General features: G+C 37.9%; 1 protein-coding gene and 1 pseudogene across 6 annotated transcripts in view; one reads left to right on the top strand and one right to left on the bottom strand.

Moving 5' to 3' along the window:
• CARF (calcium responsive transcription factor) overlaps positions 1-1,128 on the top strand; it is a 38,347-nt gene extending 37,219 nt beyond the window's left edge. For 3 of the 6 annotated variants that reach the window (XM_045295524.1, XM_045295507.1, XM_045295513.1), the window contains one exon: positions 326-1,128. The gene's annotated coding sequence lies outside the window, so the exon portion shown is untranslated. The remainder of the gene's footprint in view (positions 1-325) is intronic. The other 3 variants (XM_045295519.1, XM_045295521.1, XM_045295516.1) reach the window with 2 other exon arrangements.
• Positions 1,129-1,940: 812 nt separating this feature from the next.
• On the bottom strand, positions 1,941-2,031 carry LOC115872055 (annotated as a pseudogene).
• Between the last annotated feature and the right edge of the window lie 4,854 nt (positions 2,032-6,885).

A 6,885-nucleotide genomic window follows, 5' to 3' on the forward strand; every position in this document is an offset into this window, starting at 1 on the left:
GGATTCCAAATTATATATTAATGTTTAATTTTAAAAACATATACAATTTGCTAGGAAACTTAACCTTAATGCTTTACTTATAAAAGTAAAAATTTTACTTTTTTATAAATCCAGGCTACCATTTTTAATGTACTTATTTCAGGAACATGAAGTGTAACTAAGTGTAAAGCACTGTTATATTAGAAGTGGGTGGAATTCTAAAACTTATTTCTCATCAGATTTAAACCCTTTTTGTAAAAAGTTTATTACTTAGACCTTATTTAATATAAACTAATATTTAGTTAAATATATGATTTTTAGTAAGAGTTGTTTTTTTTCTCCTAAGGATTGAACCTATTTGCTGGAGGCATTTTGAAGGCTGGCTGCCAAATCTGACTTACCTCAAACTCAGATTCCTCATAGTTTGCGTGTGATTTGTTGTGTAAAATAAGTCCAAATCACATTATAGGTTAGTGATGAATTATGAATAATAATACATTTCACTTTTAATAATTTTTATGAAAACCTTTCACAACTTAAAATAATAGATCTTCATTTTTCAGTAATAGTAATGTTTTACTATTAAATTTATTTTACCAATTGAACTATATGCATATTCTTGGGAGACATTCCTTACTTTTTTTCATGTTGAGTTGCTGAGTTGCTCCTTAAGGTACAAATCCTAGTCGGGTACCTGTGAGGATAGGAGGGGTCAGAGGACTCAGGCTTTGATACTTGATCAAGAATAAAACCTAGTTTAAAACAATAGTTCTCTCACTTCCCACCATGTGTAAATGTCTCTTTTGATAACTTTTTTTTTATCATGAAGACAGAAAGTGATGGTTCATTCTTCCCACAAGCAAACGGGGGATAAAAACAAATAACATGAAGGTTTAAATCCCTAATTGTTTACTCTCTTGGTTTTTAGGTAGAAACTGGAACTATCAATATTTCCATGTAAGTATTTCAACGAGTAGCTCTTTAAAAATATTTTCTAAATGAGTTTTTACAAATTCATTTGTCCTCCGAATGCATGTTCAGTCAGAACGTATGTAAAGGTGCTTAGCATCGCTTTTCGAAAACTATGTTTACATATTTTTAATGTTTGTTTTTTAACTACAAAGGGAATTAAATACTGTGCATAAAATTTCCAGTGTTTCTATTGGGCATTCTCTTACCAGCTCTACAGCAAAGTCTAACATATATTCCTCCGTGTCATCAATTAAAGGTGTAAAACTGGTAGTGAGTTGGTTGTTCAAACTATTCAGAAGTTCACAGTTACACTTAAGCTTGCATCTTATGTTCCAAGCCTCCCGCGAGCTTTATATAGACCACAGCCAGTTATAGGTAAACACAGCCGTGGCTGACGTTTCACTCAGGAACAATTTTCTGTGTAAGCAGTTTGTATACTTTGAAAAAAGGTCATTGTTTCCTAAAAGGCACAAAACCAATAGCATAGGTTTTAGAACTCCACTGGAGTTTCTGATTTTGAGGCCTGCCAGCTTGTGTTTCATCTTTCTTTATATGTTGTCACAACACACACTTATAATCATGTGGGTATGAGAAAGATGTTTAATTTTTGCCAGGTTTTAAAAGAAGTTTAAAGGCATGTGTATATATATTATAATTTAATGTATAGTATCCTTGTTATAATGGCTTTTTTTTTCCCAATAAAAAATCCGCCTGGTTTTTCCTAAAATTGGTTCAATGGTGGGCCTTTCCCGGAAAAGGGGAAGTTTATTCATCTTGAGGATGCTGAATAAACACTTTAATATCTGATATATTTTTTTAATTTTTTACTTGAAATTTACTGATCATTTTGAAGCATAACCACTAGTACATTTAAAAATCAAAGCGTACTGTTAGCATAAGATTTGGAGCTAGTACACCTTAGTATTCAGCGACAGCCAGCCATCGACATTTTAAAACAGGTCATATGAGGTATAAGTAATTTTTTTTTTTTAAATATGGAATGCTTCACAAATTTGCGTGTCATCCTAATCTTCTCTGAATCGTTCCAATTTTACTCTTATGTGCTGCCAAAGCGAGCACGAGGTATAAGTAATTCTTTTGTTCCTACATTTTGGCAACATGACATCTTCGAGTTAAACTATATTTAAGGAGTGAAAACAGTATGTGATTTAAAAAAGAGTCATGGTTAAGTCTTTTCTTTTCTTGGCTTATTTCCACTGTGAATTTTCCAGGCCCATAGAAAACCTGAGTCCACATGGGAACTATGCTGCAGTCTTTTGCCCTTTCACTGGCTTAGACTTCAGGCATCTTAAATGATACAGAGTCTTGATAGTTAAAACCTTGCAACTCTGCTTAATCATGAGAGAGCCTTAGAAAGGCTTATTTTTGCCACACGTTAGCTTTGGATTCTGTTGCTAAATAATGCAAATATCCATTCCCTGCTGGGTTTTTAAAGCTTCAGGAATAAAATAAAACTTTTTAAAACCTTGCTAAAGAGATTCGTGTGAAAAATAAATTGTAGAGTTAATATGGAAGTACCTTTGGCAATGTAATCTAATTGCTAAAGCCAGAGAACAATGTAGGGGTCACATACCAAACTGGCCACACTCACTGCCAACTCCCAGAGAGCAGCTGGGGGTTCAGACTGCTGACCTGTCGCCCACTGTGCCACCAGGGTGCCTTGGAATCCATGGAAGGAGGGTTTCCAGGTTTAAGCCTCTGTCCGTAGGCATAACTGGCAGAACAGACTGAGCATATTGAAGTGCACAATTTAGTAAGTTTTGACATGTATGCCACTTGAAAGCATCAGCACAATCAAGATAATGAACATAAGCACCATCCTCATTTTCTCCAGCCCCTTTGTAGTTTCCTCCCCACCGACCCCACACCCCAGAGAGCCACTTCTCTCACTGAAAATCAGTTTGCTTTTTCTATCATTTTATATAAGTGGAGTTTTATAGTATGAATTTTTATCTGATTTTTGTCCCTCTCCATTTCCTTGAAATTCATCTATGTCATAGTATGTATAAATAGTTCATTTTAATTGCTGAGTAGTAGTCCATTGTATTACCATAGGTTGTTTATCCATGCATCTATTGGTGGTCACTTGGGTTAGTTCCAGTTTGGGGGGTTTGGTTTGGTTTTGCTATTACAAATAAAGCTGCTGTGAACATTTGTATACAAGTGTTTGTATGGACATGCACTTTCGTTTTTATACCATGGAGTAAAATAGCCAGGTCGTATGGTAGGTATAATTAACTTTTTGAGAAACTGCCAAACGGTTTTCCAAGGTGTACCATTTTCATTGCCATTAACAGTATGTGAGAATTTCAAGTCTACTACATCCTAGCCACACTTGGGATGATATTTTAAATTGAGATGTGTGTATGGTTGTACCTTTCCTTGTGGTGATGGCATGTTTCCTGTAGAAATCAGTTATTTCTTTACATGTGTTTAATATGTGAAAAAAGTGTGTAAGTATATACGTAAACACATTCTTAAAGGGAATAAGAGAAGAAGCCGTGAATGCCAATGTGATCTGATTTACCTTTTGAAAGGATCATTTTGCCATACCAAAGGGAATAGACGTTGGAGGTTAAAAAGGAGGGTAAGGCAAGGGAGGGAAGATGAAGCTGTAGGCTAGAGGACTGAAAAGTGATGAGCATGAACTTGGGTGAAGAGGAAGATAGTAAGCCACAAGGGTAGAGGAGAAACCAAAGGAAGGAGAGTAGGGTAAGCCATTAAGTGGGGGTGGGAGTGGGAAATTGATAATTAGTTTGAACTGGTTGAATACAAAATTGATTATTTGAAATGTAAACACCTAATTTACAATTTTAAATTTAAGGTTATTTAAAATCAAAGGATCACTGGCTATTTTGTTGATACATAAAAGGTGAGAAAAATGCTCCAGTTTATGTCATCTTGCTACATTACAAATTTCTGCTCATTGATGTTTCACAGTGGTAGATTACTTAGAAAAACTTTTTTTAGGTATAACATTAATTATGAAATTGTGAAAATGGTTACATTTTAATTAATGTAGATATGCAGGTATTACATGCACACACTTTAATGTACAGCCTACAAATGTCTGAACATGAAATACCAGGAAATAAGATAGGCATAGTTTCCGTAAGGAACTAACAACTGTTAGTCTGGGTAGACTAGAGAAACAAATCCAGGGAGACTTCACGTGTATAAGAAAGAGCTTTCTATACAAGAGCAATTGAATATTGAGAAAACATCCCAGCCCAGTCCAGATCAAGTCCATAAGTCCGATATTATCCCATATGCCCCATATCAATCTATAAATTCCCCTTCAGACTCACGAAACACATGTAATAACATGGAATGCTGGAAGAGCACAGATCAATGGGTGGAAAGTCTTGTGGATCCAGTGGTGGCAAAAGCATCTCAGTGCTGGCATGGGTCTTCACGTGACTCCTCCAGCCCACAGGGCTCTGGCTGCATCAGGATAGCTCACGGAGTGATCGATCATGTGTCCTGCCCTCAGCAAGCTTTTTTAACTCCTTAGCGCCTCCAAATGAGGTCAAGCTATGACCTGATTGACAGGCCAAACTCCACTCCTTCACTCTTAAGTCTCAAATTGAAAACAAATTATGTAACTACCACAGACTGGAAGTGGAGGCACTTGAGAGAGAAAAGGCGATTTTAGTTACACTTTATTAAGGAATCCTGGTAGAGCTCTCAGACTAAGAACAAACCAGGTTATTGGTTCAAACTCACCAGCTGCTCTGTGGGAAAAAGATGTGGCTGTCTGCTCTTAACCTTGGAAACCCTATATAGGATTGCTGTGAATCAGGATAGACTTCATGACAGTGTGTTTGGTTTCGTTATTATTATTATTGACTGTTTTTCAACCTTAGTATTTCACAGTGAATAGTAAATGTTTGATTTATTGGCCTCACTCTGTCTAGTGATGAGAGTGAATGCAGGAGCTATTTGTCATTTAAAGGTTCTTCCAAGTTAAAAAAAAATTGTGAATGGGGAGATGTCCATATTTAAGATGTTTGGAGTATCTTTGTAGAAAATAAATGGAGGGTAGTTGTAGTTATATAATCTGGTGTCAATTTGAGGATTAAGAGTGTAGGAGTGGAGTCTAACCTGCCAATCAGATCATAGCCAATGAGGCCTCTGTGTGAGCATGACCTTCTCCTGAGGATTCTGGGAATTCCTGTTTTCCTCCCTGGAGGTGGGAAAAACTCTCCGCACTCCCTTGAAAACACACTGATAAGGTTCAGTCCCTACAAGACATTTCTGAGGAGAAGCCACATGAAGCTACCCTAAGGCAGTCAGAGTTTTGGAGCTAAAGGAACCATGTGGAGACCCCTGTTAGTGCTGAGATGCTTACAATGCCACTGGATCCACAAGGCTTCCCACCCACTAGCCTGTGATCTTCCTGCATTTGGCATCATTGCATGTGAGTCTGAAGAGGAATTTATAGATTGGTATGGGACATATGGCCTACTGTTGGACTTAGGAACTTGATCTGGAATGGGCTGGGATGTTTTCTCAATATTCAATTGTTTTTATATAGAAAGCTTTTTCTTATATATGTATGAGTCTCCCTGGATTTGTTTCTCTAGTCTACCCAGACTTGACTCAATGGCGGTGAGTTTGGGCTTTTTTGTTTTTCTAGCCAGTCTCTAACTCCTACCAAAGGACCTTTCGCTGCATGGGTCTGGTAAGAAGGTGGAGGAATATAATGATAGGATTTGCCTGTGAGTGATTGCAAGGAGGATTCCTTGGAGTGCCATCCCTTGTGTTTAAAATGAGCCCCTGAGAAGCAGGAGGACTAATCTCATTACCAACAAGAGCCTGGAGTGGAGTGCATCCCTCCACAGTGACCCTCCTGGGTCCAAAAGGCAGCTTTACCATCAGATGAGCAGCAGCAGGACCAGGAGCTAGGCATGGACCACAGTGATGGACTTCCCAACCTACAAAGCAAATAAAGATGAGCGCTTTTGTCTGGGAAGTTGGCTTGCAGAGTAGGGTGCCTCTGGGCACTAAACTGGGGAAGTTGGACTTGACCCATGGAAGTGGAGCTGAGCACCTTCGGACTCAGGCTTACTGGAGCCTGGTGCCCTGGGCACTTAATCGAAGAAACTAGGTTTACGGGGGCACTGGAGCTTAAGCTGAATGAATGCCTTTGGGTTGAGGCTTATAGCACAGTCGTATGCCCTTTGGATATTTATTAGAAGACCTGAAAGAACTTTGTAAACAACTCGATCCTGAGCATTTCTCACAGGCATTGCAACTTATCTTCCTTAATAAACCCTTCAATCATGACTTTTGTCTGTGAGTTCTGGGTAGCCATTGTAAAGGACATTAGAAACTAGAGAAGTAAAATAATGAACATAGGACATGCCAGTCGGTATTTGTACTAGAATCAAAATAGATGTTTTGGTCTCTCTAAATGGTAGTACGATATAGGTGAGTTTTATTTCCCACCATCTCCATGACTACTTAACTGTACTAAGTATGCACCTCTGCGAAGACAGTTCCCATCGTGACTTTTAACTCTTTATCATTAATCGTAAAGTTCAGCTTTGCAGAATTAATTTTGGTGCTAGAGGTGAAAGAATATTTTATATCACTCAGCCAAGAGCAGGATCCACAAGATGATTTCCAAATCTTGTCACAGGGTAACAGGATGTTCATGCTGTGATACCAGGTGAGATCAACCACACCACTATATTAATAATTAAAGCCTTTCTTAAATGGTTGGGTTGAGAGTAGGCTTGCACCTGAAAACCTCTCAATCCAGAACAAAGATATTCCGTAATTTTTATAGTTCAAATAACGAGCTGGCTAAAAAGGAGGGATATTGTAGCAGTTACATTCTTTTTTTTTTAAATCATTTTACTGGGGGCTCGTACAACTCATCACAATCCATACATCCATCCATTGTGT

The sequence above is a fragment of the Echinops telfairi genome, unplaced genomic scaffold (assembly GCF_000313985.2).
Source record: "Echinops telfairi isolate 266 unplaced genomic scaffold, ASM31398v2 ScPeMD7_3;HRSCAF=10, whole genome shotgun sequence".
NCBI classification, from domain to species: domain Eukaryota; kingdom Metazoa; phylum Chordata; class Mammalia; order Afrosoricida; family Tenrecidae; genus Echinops; species Echinops telfairi.